The sequence below is a fragment of the Pongo abelii genome, chromosome 12 (genome assembly GCF_028885655.2).
Source record: "Pongo abelii isolate AG06213 chromosome 12, NHGRI_mPonAbe1-v2.0_pri, whole genome shotgun sequence".
NCBI classification, from domain to species: Eukaryota; Metazoa; Chordata; class Mammalia; order Primates; family Hominidae; genus Pongo; species Pongo abelii.
The window spans coordinates 130,848,613-130,872,252 of record NC_071997.2 but is presented as its reverse complement, the minus strand read 5'-3'; the positions used below and the strand labels follow the sequence as shown (position 1 = coordinate 130,872,252).

The following is a 23,640-nucleotide window of genomic DNA, read 5'->3' as shown; positions in this document are numbered from 1 at the left end:
CCGGTCTGCCAACTGCAAGGCTACAGAATGGGAGGCAACCAGACATTGCATGCCATCTTCTCAAGAAGATGCCACAAGATCAAAGCTGCGGTGGCTTAAGTTTCTGCATTAACCACCAGTTTGCAGGAAACTCAGAGGTCAGAGGAACATGTTAAATGGCACCAAAGAAGTGACCCCAGGAAAACACAGACTGGGGGACCCTCTGCCCAGCTTATTCAAGAAATAAGTCACAAGAGGTAAGGCAGGGAGGAGAAGGAAGGAAAGGCTATGTAGACCAAAGAAGAGGATTCAAAACACATGTCAGTAAGATACCACTGTGGATCTTATTTAGATTCCAATTCAAAAACAAACTGGGCTGGGCACGGTGGCTCACACCTGTAACCCCAGCACTTTGGGAGGCCAAGGCGGGCAGATCACTTGAGGTCAGGAGTTCGAGACCAGCCTGCCCAACATGGTGAAACCCCATCTCTACTAAAAAAAATTCAAAAATTAGCCGGGCATGGTGGTGCGTTCTGTAGTCCCAGCTACTTGGAAGGCTGAGAATAGCTTGAACCCGGGAGGCAGGGGTTGTAGTGAGCCGAGATTGCACCACTGCACTCCAGCCTGGGCAATGGAGCGAGACTCCATCTCAAACAAACAAAACAAAACAAAAACCAAACTGTATTAATACATTTGTGAGACCATATGGGAAGTGTGAATCCTGCTTGGATATTTGATAACAAGACCTTTTTGTAAGGTTTGATGGGTGGTTATGTTTTTGTAAAAAGAACTATTATTTTTAGGAATTTATGCTAAATTATTTCTAGCTAAAATTACATGCTCACTTGGATTTTCTTCAGAGTGACCCGTGTCTACATGAGGAAGAATGGTCGGGCATCAATGAAACAAGTGAGGCCACTCTGGGAGCTTGAAGATGTATATTTGGGGCTCAGCCCCACTTGTGCCTATGTTGAATCCTTCTATTGTAAAATGATAAAAAGTAAAAAATAACAAAGAACTTGAAATGAGAAGAATGTGTCATTATATTTCCCAGGTTTCAGTTGACAAAATTAAATGAAGAAACAAAGACAAAGAACCCAGCTCCCTGGGTATGCGGCAATAGAGCAGGACGGTGCTGGGGATGCCAGCTCCCAGCAGACTCAGAGGTGGATGCATCAGCTCAGTGAATGTGCTGTCACTCTGGGCAGGAACTCTGCATTAATGTGCATATGAATTTGTGGGGTATTTATTAAAATTTTTTATATCCAGGCCCTATACTAGAAATTCTGATACCTTAGGTCTCGAATGGAGATCAGAGCTCCAAGGAGAATGAAAAGCAAAGTTTGGGGGTTCTAATGGAAGTGGTCCCAGAACCGTTCTTTGAACATTGGTTTAGGGCCAGGTGATCCTCCTGGTAGTTTCAGAAGCAGGCGCACTTGGTGGCATTTACGCTCAGGATAGACTCGCTTAGCCAGCGTCCAATTTCACAGACCAGTGTTTCTGGCCAGAAGTCAGTCTGTGCATCTCTGCAGGAAACACAAATGAATTTGGACCCCAAACTCAGCTCGGACCAGCAAGCTCACCAGAGTCCTCCCTGAAGGCAGACCTACATGGGGTGCCAGATGATATTAGCAACAGAACCAAGTTAGAACACGGGAAGTGGGGTGGATAGGCAGAGAATGGCAGACAGTGCCTGGGGTCCACAGAGAAAGGGGTCGGGTGGGAATGCAGGTGGTGCCTGGGGTCCACAGAGAAAGGGGTCGGGTGGGAATGCAGGTGGTACCTGGGGTCCACAGAGAAAAGGGATCGGGTGGTTAATACAGACAGACAGTACCCACAGTCCACAGAGAAGGAGGTCGGGCAGGAATGCAGGTGGTGCCCGTGGTCCACAGCAGCTGAGCCCTTGCTGACTCACCCCTCAGAGGGCAGCAGGGCAGAGGCTCTGCTCATATCCAGGTCACCCCTCTTCCTGGGCACATGGGATGCCTGCACCTCCCAGTTTCCGGGGCAGTGGATTGGGGTCTGGATCTGACTCTGACTAAGGGAACACTGTGGCCTGGTCCAAAGCATCCTGCATGGTTTTCATAGCCCCGCTAATTTCTGGAAGACTCAGATTCCATAGGGCAGGGCCACACACTGAAGGGGCTGTCCAGCTGGCAGTAAGTTGTGACATGAGCAAGGAATAAACTTTTATCAGGGTTCTGCTTTCTGCCATGTTTTAAACAGCCTAGTCTATTCCAACTCATTCAGATCATGGCCACATTTACAGGCGTCGGAAATGTTCTCTTGCTCTCAGGTGGCTGTTTGCACTTCTACTTTTATCAGTGCTTGCAGTAACTTGACTTGCCACCCTGTGACCCCTTGATCTGTAACTCCGTGATGTTGGAAAGGTGGCAAATAAATTTACTGCCAGCACTGATAAAAGTAGAGGTGGGGGCCTTTATTACCACCCCATTAGGTCTTCAATGGAGATCAGAGCTCCAGGTAGAATGTAGAAATAAGATCTTGGCTAAGTGGGTCTATCCGCAGAATAAACTCCACCAAGTGCACCTGCTTCTGAAACTACCAGCAGGACCACCTGACCCTAAATGAGCGTTTTTTAAAGAACGGTTCTGGGACCACCTCCATTAGAATCCCCAACCTTGCTTTTCTTTCTACATGGGGCTCTGATTTCTGTTCGAGACCTAAGGTGGGGGCCTTCATCACCACCCCGCTAGCTAAGATGCCATCTCTTACCTTACCTGCCTCGGTTATACTTATTCATATTTTCTGTAAGAGCAAATAATCAGTTGCAAATCTGTGACAAGGCATTTTGAAGACTTATCACTGAAATAGAATTTATGTTGCCTGACAGTAGTTGCAATTAAGTAAGAAACAAAACAGGCCGGGCGCAGTGGCTCATGCCCGTAATGCCAGCACTTTGGGAGGCCGAGGCGGGTGGATCATGAGGTCAGGAGATCGAGACCATCCTGGCTAACATGGTGAAACCCCGACTCTACTAAAAATACAAAAAAAAAAAAATTAGCCGGGCGCGGTGGCAGGCGCCTGTAGTCCCAACTACTCGGGAGGCTGAGGCAGGAGAATGGCGTGAACCTGGGAGGTGGAGCTTGCAGTGAGCCGAGATACCGAGATAGTGCCACTGCACTCCAGCCTGGGTGAAAGAGCAAGACTCTGTCTCAGAAAAAAAAAAAAAAGAAAGAAACAAAACAACACAAACAAAAGGACTTCGACCTCCTGTGCTGTCCTAAGTTCTGAATGGATTCTTTGCCTCAACACACCCAGGAAATTGTTAGTGGTCCATGACAAAGACGAAATGGGACCAGGTGTAAATTTTATGTCTGTCAGAAAACAGCAAAGTTCTTGCTTCTCTTTTTCATTGAGAGAAGTAATTTTTTCCTCATAGTTCTTATTCATGCATGTTTCTTGTAGTGAAAAATGACCTCAATATCATCCCCTACAGCAATACACATATTTTTATAATTTAAAAGAATACATATAATTTATATAAATTTAATTCCTTATGGATATTACACAGAAATAGTGTACGTAATTTAGCTCTTTTTAATGAACTTGGCTAATTCAGATGATTTGATTGTGGTGATGCAGTAAAGCTGTCGGAGTGTTTAAGGTCATATAGGTGAATAGGTGTTTGTTTTTTTTATTGTGTTTTTTTCTTACAGTTATGTCCATATTATTTGTCTTCTGCACCCTCTTCCTCTTTCCCTTTCTTCATTTCTTCCTTCCTGTGGTTTTACTTTTTTAGGCCTTTTAAGTATTCCCTTGGAACTTATCACTTCCTGCTGCCATTTGTGTTTCATTTTGTTTTTATCTAACGCCGTTTTATGCATCCTGTTTGGATGAGGGTGGCTTGCACGACTATGAATGAAACGTGGGGATCATGACATCTCTTTGCTGCTTCATCAGTGTGGGTCCGAGCTGTCCGAATTTCCTAAACACCTGACTTCTGAGCCACTGAGGGTGTCAACACTGGCTCTCATTTTTTGGTTACTTTTCAAGACTTAGCACAATGCCTCACATAGAGTAGCCACCCCAGATTGTCAGTTGACCAACTATCCTTTTTATTTTCTGTGTGGGAATGAATGAGAAGAAATACTATCTGCATAAACTTGTGATATTCTGCAACGCGCTTTCAGGGCATGTGAAAGAAAGACACGTGCTGTCAATAGATGATAGGCATGGTTTTCAGAAGCACATACACACCGTTGCTCAAAGACAGGGCTTGCCTTTAGCCCTTGCCTTTAGGACTGCATTCCATGTATACAAGTTTCCAAACATAGTGTCCTGCTAGAACAGTTTATTTTCATGAATCGGACACAGAACACATAAATGCACTGTGACAGAAGGAAAGAAGGGCACTCAAAGTTCACCTGCAGCTTCACCAATAAACACTTTGGCTTAGGAAACTCTGTTTGGCGGGGCTCTTTCCTCCTAACAGGCCTGCCAGCTGCTTTCCCGGATGAGTCTCTGCTGGAAGGGGGACCTGCACCGGCTCTCCAAGGGCACCAGAAGTGGAGCTCCCGGGCCTCCCCAGCCAAAGACAATTAGTCTTTCCTTAAATTGGAAAGGAGATTTCGAGTTCTATGATCTACCTCTGACAGTTTAAAGTACGTCTCTAAGGAAATGGATGCAGTAAGGTTACTTTGTAACTTTGTCCATATTAGACACCAAGTACGGGTGGGGTACATGAACCAATCACACACACACACACACACACACACACACACACACACGCACATACACATGCACATACACACACACACACGTGCACACAGGTGACCACAGACATCCACACGCCACACACACATTTTCCTGAATCTCACAGACATTGTGGCAAGCTCACACCTAAATATGTCAACATTTATCTTCTAAGAAAAAAACACATTCTCTCACATAACCAATGTGTAATTTCAACAGAAAATGAAGTTAATACTATTTAAATCATAAAATATACAGAATATTGGGAATATTCACATTTCCCCAACTGTCCATATGTGCTTTATAGCTGTTTTAATGTATAAAACATAACTAGGATCTATAAAAGGAAAATAAAGTTTTCCTTTATTATTCTAAAGAATTTCTTCCACAATTGCTGCTGTTTTCTCACGTTGTCACCTCATAGCTGTTTCTTGAATGTTGTATTCAAAAACACTTTTTAAACATAATTTTGAGATTCTGACCTTTATTACTGAAGAAGTAAATAAGTAATAATAAAATCTTTTATTTTTCTAATTTGTAAAGCAAGTTTTAAAGTAGAGAATTTTAGAAAGAAGAGCATGCATGAAATATTATGAGAGCTATGGGGAAAACTAAAGTCATTAAAAGGTAATTGTGTTTATTAGGCATATATTGTTAACTAGAAAATCTGATAGGAGAATTTCTCCCTCTTCTTATGTTTATTTTCTTCCTCGTCTCCTTATTTCCTTTCTTAATTATCTAGCCTGCCTCCCTCTTTTCCTCCTTCCCTCCTTCCCTCTCTCCCTTCCTCCCTCCCACCGTTATAAACTCATGAACCGGCAAGGCTGTTTATCTACAGGTCACTCAGATAAGTCCTCATTAAACAGGAAGCCCTCTTCAAACACACTCCTATGGCCTCCCTCCCAGCCTCCACCGTCATCACTGCCATTTTGTTTATCTACTCCTGTCACTTAGCTCTGACCCCAATCATTTAGATTGATACATCTCTATATTAGCAATAAATATTGAATAAGACTCCACAAGCATAACTGTGTATTATAATGAGGGGAAAAGGGGTGGCAATGCATGGGTTTCAGAGTCAGAATTGAAATCCAGAGCTGTTATTCTCTGGCTGTGCCCTTGGTCAAGTCATTTAAGCTATGGATCTTCAGTCTCCTTATTTGTAAAATTGCATGAATAATCCCTTTCTACCTAAAACAAAGGGCTGGTGAGGATACATTAGATTGGTTATGGGAAAGTACTCTTTCACGTTTCTTTCAAATTTTATTTTTTGAATATGAGATACATTTACATCATTCAAAAATAAACAAATTAATAAATGAATGAACAAGAACAATGAAAACATTTCCCCCTCAACCTGCCTTTTCCTTTAGTAACCTCCACATACAAATTTTTTTTAGCTTTTTTGTCTATCCTAGATTTTTTATGCAAATACATATGTGTATGTGAAGTCATAGTTTTGCTTCTCTTCTGCATCCTGCTTTTTTCTTTAACAAAATGTTCTTAAAATCTTTCTGCATCGGTTCAGAGTGCGTCTTCATTTTCCACATAGCTGCATAGTAAGTGAAGGCACTTTGATTGAATAGCATAAAGCATAACACAGATGTAAATCAGGTCACTTCCGCCTCCGTCTTTTATGGCGAGACAAGTGTGTCTTGCGTTCTTTATGAATAATAATAAGGGTAACCAGGGTTTAAAGGGCTGGTGCTTCTTGCCAGCCGCTGCACTGCAGGTTTTACAGGCATTAGTGTGTGTAATCCTCAACAACCCTGTGACGTGGGAAACACTCTCACTGTTTTACAGATGAAACCCCCAGGTTTTGAGGGGTGAGTGTAGAATTTGTTTATGTTTTCAAAGCCGAACTGTGAAGCCTTTTCACTCTTCTCCCCTGTTGGGCGCGATGATGTCTGAATCCCACCTTGATCTGCACAGCGTTGCTGCCCTGTAAGCCCACTACACACACCTTCACCTTCTTCAAACCAAATACCCCTGTCCTCCTGGAGACCCTCAACAACTTCTCCTGGACTCTGTCAACAGCCCCGTCCTCCAGGCACTGGCATTAGCTCCTCCAATCCACACTTCATACTGGGAAATCAAACCCTGTCTCCTCTTTGCTTAAACTCATCCATGGTCTCTCACCATCTACAGAGCTCAACCTAAACTCACCACGCCCACTCTGCCTTCCCTCCCGCTTCCCACTCCCAAACCTCTGGCCTTTCCCGATGCTGGTACCACGTCTGAACTGTGCTTGTCTAAGTCAGAAGGCATCCTTGGAGCCAGCCTGGGAGGTAACTCTCCAGCCCTCCGTGCCTTCTCCAGGAACACTAAGATTCTCCCCTTTGGGGTGGCTTCATCCTCCTGACTTTGCAGCTCCTTCTCCAGGTGTTCTCTTGTTGTGGTTGTTGTTATACCCTCACCCTTATTAAATGGCTCAAAAAGAATAGCTTTTCTGCAGAATTCTCTGATTCCATTTCTATATAACACCTGGCATGTAGTAGTTGACTCAAACATATGTTATATAAATGCACAAAAATATTTTTTTGTGTATGGATGGGGCATTTCAAATAATTCACTTAACAATGCATTTTATTTTTAAAAAAATAGGCATTTACTTCATTTAGATATGTGTTAAATTTTATCCCTTCACTTGCACCCACAAACAACCACAAATGAGAAACTCAAAAAAACAGGTGACTTCACATCAGTGAGATCAGTGTGTGTGGACCTATGAGGCACATGTAGATCTAGAGTAACTTTGCAGAACGGTGTGGGCTCAACAGGAGGAGGAAGCATGGGCATCCCAGAGGCTCTAGGTCGGAGGGGCGTGCAGTAAAAAAAGATGGAAGGTCACATGATGAAGGTGTGTATGGTATTTCATTTAAAAGAATACTACATGTGCATGCTAGGAAGTCAAGTGCCAAGTCATAGCTGAACATAAAAAGTAATTTTTTCTGCTACTTTTGACCTTCAGTTAAAAGCACTTGTTAGGTGTGCTGGGGTGCATATGGAAAGTTCTGGATCTTACTTTCACACTTCATACACTTACTGCAGGTCCTTGCACATCAGCTGTTTCTAAATTGTGAGCAAATGAAAACAAGGCTTTACATAGGAAGGTAATGGACTCATCCATTGCTGAGACTGATATTTTCTGGGTGCCTACACAATAGACATAGCAAACGATGTGCTGAGAGCTGGGTACACAAATAAGCCACGCTCTGCCTTCAGGACCCCAAGCTCTCTGAATGCTTCAGATGACCCTGAAGTGCTTTGGATAAAAGATGCTGACATGGAGAGTGGTCAGCCCTGAGCGTGTTTTACTCCAAATCCAGAATCAGTGTTCTGGGTTGTTTGTGCTTCTGCTACCTGAGAGCAATTCTTCTTTTTCCAAGGTTTTTACTTCCAAGAAATAATGGAGGCCAGGCCCACCTCAAACCTTTCTAATGCTCAGCCCCAAGGCCCTAGAGCTGGGTGATGCAGTTGGTGGTCTTCACTGGGGAGCTGCCATCTGGAGGGGAACCGGGTACCTCTGTCCACTTCTCATTTCAAAAACAATACAGCTCTGGGAAATTCTAAAACACCTTCTGTGTTTCAAGGACTAAATTTAGTGTTTTAGACACTTATAACATGTAATTCTTGTAACGGTTCTATTAAGAAGCAATTATTATGGCCATTTTACTGATGGAGAAACTGAAACTCAGGTTCAAGGAGACAAGTAACTTCTCTGCAGATGATGGGGTAGAATTAGGATTTGTTCTCCAGTCTGACATCCTATAACTTTCTAGGAAATTTCTGCTGGACACTGAACTACTTACAGGAACAGCAGACCTTTCCTCTCTCAGCTCCTTGGGCAGTGTGGTAGGAGCACACTCTGCAGGTTGTGTTTCTGCTGTTTCTCTCTCAATCACCTCTTTTGGCTTATTCTGTAATAATGTATTACCATGTAGAATGCTACCTTAAAGATACACAGATTCTACCAAGTCATCTCAGTGGAAAATGTCAACTAATACTCTGTGTTTTGGCTAAATCACATATGATACAGATTCACATGCCAAATAAGATTTTTTAAAGTCTGAGGCAAACATGAGGAGGCTTTAAAAACATCTATGGCATCGTTAAGGTCTTTATCAGCATTAACCTTTTTATCAAGCTGGTGGCATACAGTCCCCTGCAACCGGAAATCATTCTCCTTTGTGTTTGGCATTTTATTCTCCATGTTTGCTATTTTTTTTAATTCATACGTTTATGTTTTTGTTTTGTAGTTGCAGAGGATGTGGGAAAACAGGCCGAATGGAATCCCACCCCACCCAGTTGTGTGGTCTGGTCCTGTCGAGTGGCCACGCCCGGCTTTGCCCCACGGACTGCTGACCGGCATCCCTCACCCTTCCAGGAAGATGTTTTCTTTTGGCGTATGTGCGGTTTTATGGACAGAACTCCCTCTGTATCCAGGCGTGGAAACACCCCTTCCAGTTGGATTTAGTTTGGTTTCACATCCCACACAGTTTTCAGGATGATATTTCTAGTCAGACAGGGTGATATAGGCATAAACGCACTAGAAACGTTTTTTCCTCTTGAAATCTTTTGAGTCTCTTGAATTCGGCTCTGATTTCCACAGAGGTGACAACCTTGCTCTCTTCATCCTTCTTTCAGACTTTGTGGAAGCTTCTGCTAGCTCCACCCTGGGCACCATGCTCACCTATCAGCAAGGGCTTGCCTGGGAGCAGCACGTCTGCGGACAGTAACTTGAGACTGTCATGTGAGTATGCAAGGGTCTGCTCACCCAGGGAGGAGTCAGTGATCATCTCTCTTCCAAAACTGACTGTGGCTATTTCGGAACTGGGAACTTAAGTCTTCACCATGGGTTGACAAACTCAGGCCCACAGGCCAAATCTGTTCTCTACTGATGCTGTAAATAAAGTTTTATTGTCAGGTGGCCATGCCATTTGCTCGCTGTTGCCTGTAGCTCATTTCAGACAGCGGTGGCAGTGGTAAGCAGTTGCACGGAGACCATTCCCTCCACAAAGTCTAAAATAATATCTGGCTCTACAAAAAAATGTTGGCCCACCAGGTCTATGTAACATGATGATTTACAAATTGCCATTTTATAGTTTATTATGTGAAGATGTATTCTCATTAATAATGCTAAATCTATTTATTTCTATGTACTGTTTTACATATATTTCATTCTATCACCCATTTACTAAAGTACCATGACATACATAGAGAAAATAGATATTGACCATCCCCTGAGAGTCAAATACTAATCTTTAAAAAATAAGAACATGGATAACAAATCCCAGAAATCAGAGGCTCTACGTCTGCATCCTTCACAGCGTGTGGCTGTCATGGTGACCTTTATGCATTGTTACTATAGCCCTGAAAGTGAGAAATGATTGGTGAGGACTGATGAGGACTGAATGAAGAGAATGAGGACTGAGTGGAAAGATCGATGTGAAATGCAAGCATTGGTTGTGCGTCTTGCTCTTATTATTATCTAATTGGGTCTGGAGGCCCCTGGAGATCCTTGGGTGACAAGCTTGTCTGACACCCAGAAGGGTCTGCTCACCCAGGGCCTGGCTGGAGGGATCCCGGCGGACACTCCACTGAGGATGGCAGTCTCCAGGGCAAAGCGGGACAGGATTTCGGCTGCTAGAACCTCGAGATCTCTTTTTTCCCCTAACCAAGTCCAACTTGCTCTCCCACTCTGAAAATGGACACCTCTCAAAATCAAAGGTGATGCCTCAGCTGAGAACCCTACTGAAAGCCAAGTATAAACATGGATGTTGCTTGCAAAACCAGCTTACTCTTTCTCCTCGTTGTTTCATTTAATTCTGGGTGAGATTTGTATTTGAATGCTTTATATCCAACTACATTGAGCATCCTTATTTAAATGTGAACATCTAACTCAATGCCAGAATGCCAGTTCAATAAAGCCACATGTAAACATTACAACCTTATAAAATATTTCATTAAACGTCCTTAACTTATTACTAAAATTCAATGAGATGAGATAAAACAAGACAGCTTGGATGTATGAAACACTTACAGTTCAGAAACTTTAACTGCTTCTGAAGCCAAGTATGCATGAACACTCAATGTGAATAGGTTCTTTTGTTTTTTCTTGTTGTTGTTGTTGTTGTTTTAACCTCAGGGAAATGTACGATTAAACATAATGCCTTCCCCAAACTGAACCAATGAGTGCAGTGAGTTTCTTCAGGGAAAATGAATAGGGTATAGACGAGAAAATAATTAGAACAACTGTGACCTATTACAGCAGTTCATAAAGCTCTCAAAGCTTGCAGCACCCACAAGCTTGCAGCATATGGAAGACAATCCCAGCCTCTAATTTCTGTGCAGTGGTAAGTAGTTCTATTATCAGACAGGCAAATGGGGCAGTCGGCAGACAAATAAATCACGATTGCACAGTGAACCTTAAAATGCACGCCACAGCTTTCCTTATAGAGCATGCTGAGAAATTGCCATTTTTACCAGAATTTTCTTCTGCTCTTCATCAGAGTAACATATATAAAAGTACTTCTAAACGTGAGTATTGAGACGATAATACCAGAGTTCCCATTCCATTTACTCGTTCAGAACCAGAGACTTTGCAGGATCTGAGATTTGGGCCATATTTCAGTCTTGTCGACCTCCAGTCCTAAAAATATGTGCTGCCAGGCAGCAGCCACTGGGTATGCACCAATCTCTTCCCTCCCCAATCCTCCAAATCAGACCCCACATGCTTTACTAACCAGTTCCTTCTGCTGCAAGTGTAGATTCTGTGTGCAGTCATTCTACATGAGCCATTTCCACGTGAGGGTGATGGGCACCATTCCCTCCCCACTGGCCACCTCGAGGCATCCTCTCAGCACCCACAAGGAGGCTCACATCATTCCTGCCCTATATAACTTCAGCAGTGACAACAGCTATGCCTCATCTAATTTAACTGCAAAGGGCTCTTTTTGGCATGAATTGTCTCTTTGGAGAGGATGCGCAACGCAACTTTTAACTGCCTCCCAGAAGCCATGAAGCACCAGGCAGCTAAGATGAAAGTATTTACTCAAAGCAGCAAATGGGACAAGCACCAGAGGAGGGGCTGCCTGCAGCAATCCTGGGTGCCCCGTGCTAGGCAGGGGTATCTGCGCTGTGGCTAGGAGCCCCATGCTAGGCAGGGGTACCTGCACTCTATTGCCAGGAGCCCCGTGCTGGGCAGGGGTACCCGCACTGTGGCCAGGAGCCCCGTGCTGGGCAGGGGTACCTGCACTCTGTCGCCAGGAGCCCCGTGCTGGGCAGAGGTACCTGCACTGTTGCCACGCTGGGTGGGTGATCTCGGGACCTGATATTCTTCTGCCGTCGACCAGGGTTTGAAGATGCCCACTGGATAGGAATTCACCAATTCTCCTCTGAGTTCATTTTCTAAAGGATAGAGCAACAAAACAAAATACCTTAAGTAAGAGAAGGGAGGAGGGCATAAGGAGGGTTCGTTCCCCTGTGCTGTGACACTCACAACAGCTACATTTCAAGATAAGTAACTGCACCTTGAGAAGATGTGTAAATAATTTTACTGAGAAACCTTGTTATAAACTCTAATAATGGCTAACTAGAAGTACTTTTTAAGCATTTAGTTAATTTACTTTGAAACCTAAGATATTGAGGAGTTTTAAATACATGTCCTAGGTTTGAAGGTAAAACCAAATGCACTTAATATTTAGGTTGAGCCATTACTGGCCCATTTCTCAGATGATTGCTTCTTTAACACTTTGATGTAATTAGAAAACAATTTAATAAGGGAGAAATATTTTTTGTATTTATTTTTTGGAAATAATAGAATTTCATTCATAAGAAAATATAGTTTGCTGATGACGAGGCCACTTCCAAATGTCAGCTCAATTTTATCTTACTATAACAACAACAAAAGAAATTACCTTCATTAATGGAAATGTAGACATTGTTAACTTTCTATCATGTTTTTCTGCAATGTTATCTCAGTATTAGAAACCATTGACTGTTTTAATTTGAAGAAGAAATATCCATATTATTTCAAAGTCTACTATCAAAGAGAGAATTTATTTTGTTAAACAAAATGATGAGCTAGAAAATCAGAAAGTAAAAGGGTGATGCCTCAGTTAGGGAAGCCATTGTTTCTGGTGCAAACCTCCTAATTCCAAGAGGCTCATTAAAGTGCGTCTATGGCAATAACAGACAAGTGTTAATGGGCCTCAGTGAAGTGTGTCAGGAGAACGAAGAGACCCTGAGGGGCTCCCCATGCTGTTTATGAGCAGCTAGATGCAGCAGCATTACCATAAATCCTCTAACAGATACTGTACTTCCCGCCTGTAATAAGATGATAGCCAGAGTGCTTAGCAAGTGGAACTTGAAATAAGATAACACAAGATTTCCTAGGAAACACAAAGGCAGCCGATAAAATGCAACCATAACAATTATTATTATTTCCCCTAATAAGAATTTACTAAAACAAACACATAAAGAACAAAATAATGCCAAAATAGATACATGGAGCTAGAGAGGTTTTAAAATTACCCTGAAAAATCAAGGTTCAAAATTTGAATGAGAGTTAGTGTATTTGTTTTGTTGCAAAGTCTACAGGTATCAGTTTGGAGTTATTTTGTAACATTTAAAAATATATACTTAGCTTTTAATACAAATAATAATTTGGGGTTTTATTTATAGCAGTGCACAGCTACCTACACTGGAAAATCTCTGATAACAATGGTATGTTTTATGGCTTTTTCTCAACACCCACATAGTATAAATGCAAAGAATTCCTGCAGTTTCTTCCTCAGGCAAATGCCCCTGAAACATTTTTGCACCAGACATACCACCTTGAAGTCATCTACAAAGATTCAGGAGCATTCACCCCAGACAAACAGCTTCTTTCACCTCAGGTTTGCACTCGGACCATTAATGCTCAGAATTCAGACCCACGTCATTGTGAGACAGAGACAGACATGAGAGCGCATGTGGTGATTCCCTCCCGGACAACACAGTTTGATGAGGATGAATGTGCGCTTAGTGGATACTCACTGTGACGTGGCCTCTTTTATTTTGACCTTTTGAACTGGGTCCCTACTTCCTCAATCAGATTATACTAAGGCAACTAGCATATAAACTTGACATTATTAATACTGACATAATATTATGATTTTAAAATATAACTATTCTTTTCATCAAATGTTATTGATTGTATGGACTATCATTACTGCTGGGTTAGCAAGACCCATCTCAGCCAATCTTGGTGTGAACATTTGTTGAGTGAATAAATCTCTCTGAAGTTCAGGTTCTGTATCTGACAATAGCAGGGCTAGGCTAAAAGTTTAAATATGTTTTTTAGCACCAAATGCTTTAAGCAAGAATCCCACTGCTGTGGCACTTGATATGAATCCCCAGGCAGCAAGTGAGCCATGAGTAGAGAAGTGTGGTGCTCTCCTTGTGAGGCTCACTCAGACCTCCTTTCTATGTGTGTTGTATGTTGAGTGTGAATTCGTAGCTTTGAGTCTTGGCTCAGTGGTTTCGGGAATTACCATGCAAATGTCCTCTCTGAGAAGGGCCTCTACCATGGGGCACTGCTGAAGGAAGGAAGAACCAAGCCCGTCTTCCTCCACCCTCTCTTGCCAGGGCGGTGTTCACCACCACTGTGGGACACAGATGGAAAGAAGCCAGCTCCTGGTGACTTTTCCTGGAGGTATCAGCATCTGAGGCGTGCATATTCATTCCTGCCATCATTGCTTTTCTAAGATTTCTTGTCAAGAAGACCTTTTGTTTAGCTAAGTGTTGCTGAAATGGCAGTGCCTCTGCCTGTCTGGTAACCTGAATCACACCTGCAGGATTAGCCACTAGTGTAAATGGGTCATGCTCTTTGTTTTTCACCCTAAAAGCTCCGTGTGAGATTGGTTAAAAGATGAGAGCTACACGTTGATAGTGCTTCTTTCTCAGACGTATTAACACTGAACAGCAAGAACCAGACAAATGCCTGACAAAAGCCCACCTTAGACACCACCGTAAAGAGAAGGCGAAACCATCCTCTGTGAACTGAGTTTCAGAGGAGCCTCTGCAAGGCAAGGACGCCCGAGCCTCGTTTTACATACTTTCCTGGACCCTTGCCTCGATGCTATCTGAACAGGAAAACTGCTTTAAGAAGGTTTTCTGTGTGCTTCAGCAATCAAATTTGGGATCCATAATGGCTGGAGAGGACAGCACATTACAGCATCGGGACTGGAGGGCAGTCCTGGCCGCCTGTCCCCATTGTGATTGGCAGGTCCATCTCCAGCTCTTCCGCCTGTTTCTGTAGCTCATCTCTACCGACTAACAGCCATAGGATCTCCTTGCTCAGGGGCTGGGTTGAGATGAATAAGCTGCCTGTACTATGGAGTACATAGCAGGTTCTCTATTAGCCTTTCCTGGCTGAATAAGGAGCTTGTTTCCTTTGTACCAAGTTAAACAGATTTCAGTCAGCTCACTGCGTTGCTCACAGCCTTTGCATTAGGATGTGCTCATGAGACAGTCACTCAGCTTCTAGTTGGAGGTGAGATTTAGGATATGTCCACTTTCAGTTTTTCAGAGAAAAGAAAGTAATGGTCATTTTCAGAAGATAATGATGACCATATAGACAAGGAAAATGAAATATATAATCAAATAATTAAATAAATGGGGACATCTTAAAAAGAAAAAGTAGGAAATCAGGAAAAGAACGCACAGCCAGTTTTAAAATCACCCTTCTCATTTTTAAACACTCATGTGTCCTTTGCTTTAAGTCTAGGTCAGTTACATATTTGTGGGATGGCTTCAATTATTTGGAATATTGGAATGTATTTTTGGCAATTAAAAAGGTTTGGGTCTACCTCCCATACAAGGACATTCCCATCTCAGTTTTTCCCATAGATCACCTGTGCAATATCAATATTTAGAACATAACTTTTTTTTTTTGAGGTGGAGTTTTGCTCTTGTCACCCAGGCTGGAGTACAGTGGTGCAATCTTGGCTCTGCAACCTCCACCTCCTGTGTTCAAGTGATTCTCCTGCTTCATCCTCCTAGTAGCTGAGATTACAGGTGCTCACCCCCACACCCAGCTAATTTTTGTAGTTTTAGTAGAGATGGGGTTTCACCGTGTTGGCCAGGCTGGTCTCAAACTCCTGACCTTAAGTGATCCGCCTGCCTTGGCCTCCCAAAGTGCTGGGATTACAGGCATGAATCACCATGCCTGGCATAGAATATAACCTTAATCTCAACTTCTAAGTAAGAGATCACTGATTCCAACACGTCAACTAACCATATAAAAGGACACCAGCAAATGCAATTTGTAACCTGGAAGTATGTATAGATGAAGACATCATACGAATAATCTATCCTCTAGTTTATTAGCTATTCTTAGACATGTACCTAAAGCCACAATCACATTGTTTCACAAAACTAACACTGAAGTGGAAACAGGTTTGTTTCCCACTGTGGCTCAGAGAGGGCCGGTAGCACTCCCACTGCCGAGGAAGGGGATGAGAGCCTTCCCCGTCTGCTGTGTAGCGGGGACGATGTCGTCAACAGGACTCTCACACAGGTTTGCGTGGATGTAAATGGAACAACCTTGTTGTGTCGTGAATTTGGCAGTGTGAATGAAAATTTTAAATGTGCATATGCTAGCCTGACAATTCCAGTTCCTGGTATCTACTAAATATATACTTAGTCACACATATGCATAGATACCTGCATAAAATGTTTCAATGCAATATTGTGTATAATCAAAACTCTTCAGTGATAGAATGGTTAGATTATTTGTGGTAAATAAGCAATCTAAGACTGGCCTATAAGCACTGACAAGGCAGAATTCGCAAGATGTGTAGCAAAGTGATTAGAGGATGGTACAGGAAAGCATGCATAGTGTAACCTGTTCACATGCAACAAACTAGAACCTAGGGTGTATTCGTCTGTTCTCACACTGCTAGGAAGAACTGCCTGAAACTCGACAATTTACAAAGGAAAGAGGTTTAAATGACTCACAGTTCCACATGGCTGGGAAGGCCTCAGGAAACTTAGAATCATGGCAGAGGTGAAGCAGGCACATGGCACATGATGGCAGGCGAAAGAGAGAATTTGAGAGAATCCAGGGAAAACTACCTTATAAAACCATCAGATCTTAAGAGAACTCACTCACTATCATGAGAACAGCATGGGGTAAACCACCCCCATGATCCAATCACCTCCCACGAGGTTCCTCCCCAGTCCCTGGGGCTTCCAATTCAAGATGAGATTTGGGTGGGGACACAGAGCATAACCATATAATAGGGGCATGTCTTATATTTACATGTGCATGTGTGTGAATACAGAGGAAGATGCCAGTGTGGACACAGACCCAGTGGATAGCTGAGATGATCTTTGGAGACAGGAGTGGGGTTGTGACAACTAAGAAAAACTTTCACTTTTTACTGCAAATACTTTTAATTGTTTATTTCATATAAATAAATACAGTTTATTTATAAATAGATAAAATATTTATTTTATATAAACAGACTGTAATGATTTATTTGATTGCCAAAGAAAATTCATGTAACATTTATGTAACAAAATAAACTGAAAAATTTAATGATTTATCTATTAGTATTTTCAAAAGATATGTGTCAATTATTGTAAAAAATGACTAATAAATTTAGGTTAGAAATTTACACTCCCAAAGTCACGTAATACTTGCAAGCAACTTGCACTCCCCAGACCCCCAAGCCATTTGCTGCTTTACAATATAGTTGAAGACAGGCCCTGGGATGCACTGGCTGTCTACAAACCAATAAACGATGTGGCAAGGACATCACATTTGTGGCTGATTAGATCATTCTAGCTCATTAAAAAACATTCTTCCATGTTAAGCAAAATGATATAGAAGAGCAAGGAAAAATGGAGGCAATTAGAACAAAGGCGGATCAGTGCCCTGTCAGAACAGAGAAGGTTGTCTGGCACCCTTGCCCTCCTTCCTTCTGCAGAAAGGTGTTGGTGAGGTGGGCCTTTGGGGCTCTCTGTCCCCTCAGGGTCTGCTGTTTGCCTGCAGCCCACTCATGGATAGTGAGGACTTATCACCAAGGCAGACCCAGCAAGAAACACACATGGTAGAATGGCTTTTGGCATTGTTGAATATCAGCAGTGAAAGCAATTGTAAGGATAGTGCAGCCTGCCTCTTCATTTTTAGATTTGGTCACTGAAGTCCAGAAACCCTAAAGAACCTGCATAGGGTCAAAAGAGAAGTGAGCAGAAGACCCAGGACAAGGTGACAGGTATGCAGTCCCCATCACTCCTTTATTCAACAAAGTGAAAAGTAGTTTAAGGAAATCTAAGATTTAATTGCAGTGAATTTTATTAATAACAAGCTTTAGTCTTCAGGGCACATGGGAGACGTTTCCATGGGGCTTAGAAAAAGTGAGGAATAGCATTAACCAAAGAGCACTAACTGGGTTCTGCCATTCACATCTTACAGGCAATACCTGCTCTGGGAGCCCTTGAGCATAGGAACCTGGGGTACTGGGAACGAACACCCAATGCCCCCACACACATCCCTGGCCAGCAGCTGTAGGACGTGGCCCAGGACGTGGTTCATCCATCCATATAGCTTTCAAGGCTTGCGGGTGCCTTCTGAATTTTGGAGAACCCAGTGGTTCTGCATCTCATTGAATCCAAAGCTTCCCAAGAGGCAAATACCCAAATAAATCCCAATCAGAGGACTCAGGCATAGCCTTGCCTTCCTTTCTTTCCTGGGAAGCCCCTAGGCTCAGATGCTGAGTTCTGAGTTAGCTTAGCTGAGTTCACTTCACCCTTCCTACCAGCCCCCGAAACCTGTTCCTCTTCCCTTCACGCTGAGAGTGGAATCTCTAACAACATGCCTCTGTTGTGGATGCCTCTGACCAAGAATAAGTCCACACAGTGACCATGATTTGTATTATTATCGTTATCATGACAGCACCTTACATGTGTATCCCAATTTAACGTTAAAAGTTATTTCACACACAAACGTGTAAAGGAGGTAGAATTATGCCTGTTTTACAGACGAGGAATCCCAAGTTCCACAAGCATTGCTTGAGTGAGTGAGGAACAGTAGGAATCAGAGCCGAACTAAAGGAACGCACCCTAGCTCAGCTCCCAGGTCTCCCGAAGCTTGGTGACATGTTATTTCTCAATTCCTAAGACTTACCACCACCTTATGTGACCTTTAGTTTAAGCTGTTTTGTCCTCTCTGTGCCCTTAAATATAAACTATACTTCCTCACTTTGGTTCACACCATTCCTCTCTTTATGCACACCTCAATGATTTATCAGCCTTCACATCAAATTCCATCATCTCTCTACTCAAAGACTTTTAGGTCATTCTGGCCCTCAGGAGGAGGCTGTTCCTCTGAATGATGAATGAGGTCATCCTCTCACTGATCCGTTCATACCTTCACACACCGTTTCACACAGCCAGCCAGTGATTCCACTGTTTGCTCACTTCTGCTAATGCCACTGTTGTTATCAAAGAAACTAGGGTGCTTGAAGATGGGGATTGCACCTGTTCATTTTTGTATTACCAGGGGCCAGAGGAGAGAGAATCCATTAAATGAATGAATTAAATAACAATAATGATAATAAAGTAGAGTTCACTTCACCCTCCTTCCAAGCCCCCCAAGGAACTCACGGCTCCTTGAGAGTACAGAAGATGTTTATTACTTGGTGAATTCTTCATTTGTTTAGCATAGTCCTTAGCACATAATATGTACTCTCAAATAATTATTAATCAAATGGAAAAATATAAGCTCTTAAAAAAAAACCAACAACCAGTAACAGGAAAGAAGACGAGAGAGCAAGTGATCATTTGAATCACTGGTGCTACCTTAGGAGTGAGTGCAAGTGGCAGAGAGACAACTCGATGTGGGTGTGTGTAAACTGTGCCTGAAGGTGTGTGTGAACCTGTGTGTGCACCTGTATCTGTACCTGTGTGGGCCCGTGTACCTGTGTGTGCGCCTATGTGTGTACCTGTATGTGTGCTTATGTACCTGTGTGTAGCTGTGTGTGCACCTGTATCTGTACCTGTTTATGCCTGTGTGTGCACGTGTGTACCTGTGTGCCTGCATGTGTGCCTGTGCGTGTGCTTGTGCATGTACCTGTGTACCTGTATTTGTACCTGTGTGTACCTGTATTTGTACCTGTGTGTGCCTGTGTGTGCACCTGTATCCGTACCTGTGTGTGCACCTCTGTGTGTGCTTGTGTATGTACCTGTGTGTGCACCCGTATCTGTACCTGTGTGTGCCTGTGTGTGCACTTGTATGCGTACATGTGTGTGCACATGTATCCATACGTGTACCTGTGTGTGCTTGTGTATGTACCTGTGTGACTGTGTGTGAACATGTATCCGTACCTATGTGTGCCTGCGTGTGTACCTGTGTCTGTGCCTGAGTATGTACCTGTGTGTGCACACATATCTGTACCTATGACCTATGTGTGCCTGTGTACCTGTATGTGTACCTGTGTGCCTATGTACCTGTGTGCACATGTATCTGTACCTGTGTGTACCCATGTGCGTGCATCTGTGTGTGTACCTTTATGTACCTATGTGTCTGTGAAGTGAGATTGAAAACACGAGAGTCTACTTGGCTCTCTGTTGTCTCTGACACACAGAAACTTCATGAATGAAATCATGTTACCGATTGCTAGCTGAACTCTCCTCAATTTTCAGAGAATCCTTGGGAAGAAAATCAGAATTCTAGCAGCAAGCCCTGCTCTTAAAATATATAGAAATTACTGTCTGTCAGAGGCTGTGAATGCAGAGTGTGATTTAAATGTGCTATGAGTTTAACTTAAAGCACAGCCACACATTTCAACTAGAAAATCCTAATGGTAGGAGCATGAGTGTACTTAAGGCCCTTCATCTGTGACAGAGTCGACCACGTGGAAGTGCTTTGTCTTCCAGGATGCAGTACCAAGGACTGGGGGCTGCTCCCCTGCTCTCTAAACCTGCAGCCTTTTCCTTCACACAGCAACCACAGGAGGGTGCATGCCGAGAAGTGAGATTCATCTGCATAAATACATCCTCCAACTAACTGCTTCCAAGTGAGAGAAAAAGGACTTTCCACGTTCCAGCACTTCCATGCTCATTATTTCATTTGATCCTCAAAACAACCCTGAGAATAGGCAACCAAGATATTATTAGCTCTATTTTCAGAGAGAAACTGAGGTTCAGAAAGGTAGCTTGCCTGAGGTCACAGAGCTGAGATGGGCACCCAGGTTTCTGGGCTGGACATTGACAAGTGTCCACCCTGGCAGTCACCTCCCAACTCCCGTATGTAACAAGCTTTCAGAGCAAAAATGAATGGCATGCCCCACTCTGACTGCACTGTGTCTTGGAACCGTGGCCACAGACAGCACGCCCCACTCTGACTGCACTGTGTCTTGGAACTGTGGCCACGGACGGCACGCCCCACTCTGACTGCACTGTGTCTTGGAACTGTGGCCATGGAGAGGTGACCTCCTCTCTGCAGGATCTGATTTCAGTGGCTTAGGAAGGGCCTGTCCTCCAGATTGTTAGACCAGTACCCATGCCAACCACTGAAACTCTTCCATTAGACATCCATTTATTTGAACACTTTTTTAAAAGAATTTACAAGTGCAAATGATTCTGGGCTAGCTGATATTTTGAGTCACTATTGATTAAAAAGATATTAATTTTTCATGGAACAAGGAAGATGTTTGCAATAGTATGGCCAGCATCTATCCTCATTCTCTGTCCCTCTCTCACACCCATGTACCCCACCCCCCCCACTCTTGCTCTCTCATTTTCAGTCTGTATTTCACAAGGAAGAAAGCCAGACAGTAGCAATTGCCTGGATTTGGATGGAGGATTTAGGGAGGGCTGGAGGCTTAGAAGCAGGCATTGCCTCGGTTTTTCAAAGCACAGCATGCGCTTTGCAGCTAACCAGAAAGGCATGCTCTGTTTTTCATTTGGCCACTGTTTGTTGTGGATCTCTCCCTTTGGGTTTTGGGGAAGGAGCAGTGGTTTGGGAATTGCTGGCTTCCTACCAAACACCACCAAAGAGCAGTGCAGTCCCAGCGTGGCCCACAGTGGCAGGGACTGAGATGGATAAACATCACAGTAGATAAAGACTCCCACAGCCTGGGCCTCCAGGCAGGACAGAGTTGCAGGGGAGAGAAGGAGGGAGATCATCGCTTCTCCTCTAAGTAAGGAAGGCTGCAACAGAGATGCCCACAGTGCTCAGGGTTACACAGAGGTGAGCTGACTCTGCCACAGAGGTAGGGAGGTTTTCTGAGGAGCAGTAGCTGAGCTTTGAGAAGGTCATGTCATCAGGCTATGGATGGTAAGTCACAGAGGGATATCTCCTGGACAGAAAACAGTAACACAAAAAGCATAGAGCAGTTGGAGGGAAGGGTGTGTTTAGATGGTAAGTCCTGGGGGAGCCTGAATGGTATCCCGCAGGACCCAGCGAACCTCCTGGCCTCCCCTAGAGTAGTGAAGAGCCAGGTTGCTGTTTTAGAACAGAGAGGAGGGGAAGAGACAGAGAGGAACGAACCTGGGGGAAGCAGACCACGAGAGAGCTGCTGGGGTGAAGCCTGGTCACAGAGAGGCTGCTCACCTCTGTGCAGGGAGAGTAAGTTCCCAGGGGAGGGGAGGAGAGAAAGGGTGGGGCCAGGCGGTGGGAGGAAAGAAGGAGTCTGGAACCAAGCCATCCTGTTTCCTAAAGCTTGCTTTGTTTCCATGACTCTAGAAGCAGTATAAAAGAAACATCCTTCCAGTGCACAAAGCTTGCAAGAGTAATATTATGAATGTTTGAAATCATGCCGTACTTGATGGCCCTGTAAGGTAATGACGAGGTTCTCAGTGTGATGAGGTAGAGATCCATATTTTAGCACATATTCTTCATAGCTGCAGCTCTCTGTAAAAGTTATCAGCATATGACAATTCAGAATCCCCCATGTAGTTTCTTGCAAACTATATATTGAAAAAATAGTTTGGAGATATAACTAAAAGGAGGAAGGAAGGGAGAGAGGGAAGGAGGGAGGGAGGAAAGAAGGAAGGAAGGAGAGGAGGGAAGAAAAAAGGAAGGAAGGAGAGAGAGGAAGGAAGAAAACAGGGAGGAAGGAAGAAAGGAGGGAGGGAGGGAAGAAAAGAGAAAGAAAGAAAGAGAGAGAGAGAAAGGGGGAGAGAGAGAAAGAGAGAGAGAAAGAAAGAGAAAGAGAAAGAAAAAGAAAGAAAGAGAAAAGGGGAGAGAGAGAGAGAAACAGGGAGGGAGGGAGAGAAAAGAGGAAGGGAAGGAGGTAGATGGCTTGAATAATGTGGGTCATGCTGAGGCTGTTCACAATTTTAAACATCTAAAAAACACAGCTGATATCTACCTAGAAGGAATCACTAATAAATCATATTGTTTCAATATTATCAAAATATATTCTTATTAATGACATACAAAGTAATAAACACATTACAGTGTTAACGCTTGTGTGTGTTCAAGAGAAACAAGTAGAAAGTCAACACAAGACAGCGTATCCCTGTAGATTCCACAGTGAAAATGTGCAGCGCCCGTAAAGGTCGGGACAGAAGGGACGAAGGCCCTCAGTGCTTCCACTCCACTGATGTTTATTTTCAGGCAAAGGCACATTTTAAATACTTTCTATCAATGTTAAAATGATGAGTTTAAGGTGTCAAAGTAACACGCTTTTAAAAATTGGGGATTTTTTTCATGGGATGATTTTATCAAGAAAAAATCTCCAGGCAAAAATATCCTACACTCCAATTTGCCCAACCTCCTCTGTCCAAACAAAGGAATAACACTCATCTGAGCAAGACCTCCTCTTCCCGCCTAAGCCTCCCCGCACCGCACACCCACCAATGGGCTGGCGGCCTCTCCAGCAGAGCCGGCAGATTTCCCCAGCAGTGGGAGGAAAGCTCTGTTCTCTTCCTGTGATGATATAAGCCTCT

At 43.4% G+C, this 23,640-nt stretch overlaps 1 protein-coding gene across 14 annotated transcripts in view; it reads right to left on the bottom strand.

Annotated features, from left to right (window-relative positions):
* The window catches only part of MYT1L (myelin transcription factor 1 like), a 544,402-nt gene that overhangs the window by 370,748 nt on the left and 150,014 nt on the right, over positions 1-23,640 (bottom strand). For all 14 annotated transcript variants that reach the window (XM_054548446.1, XM_054548454.1, XM_054548453.1 and 11 more), the window contains exon 3: positions 11,989-12,105. The gene's annotated coding sequence lies outside the window, so the exon portion shown is untranslated. The remainder of the gene's footprint in view (positions 1-11,988; positions 12,106-23,640) is intronic.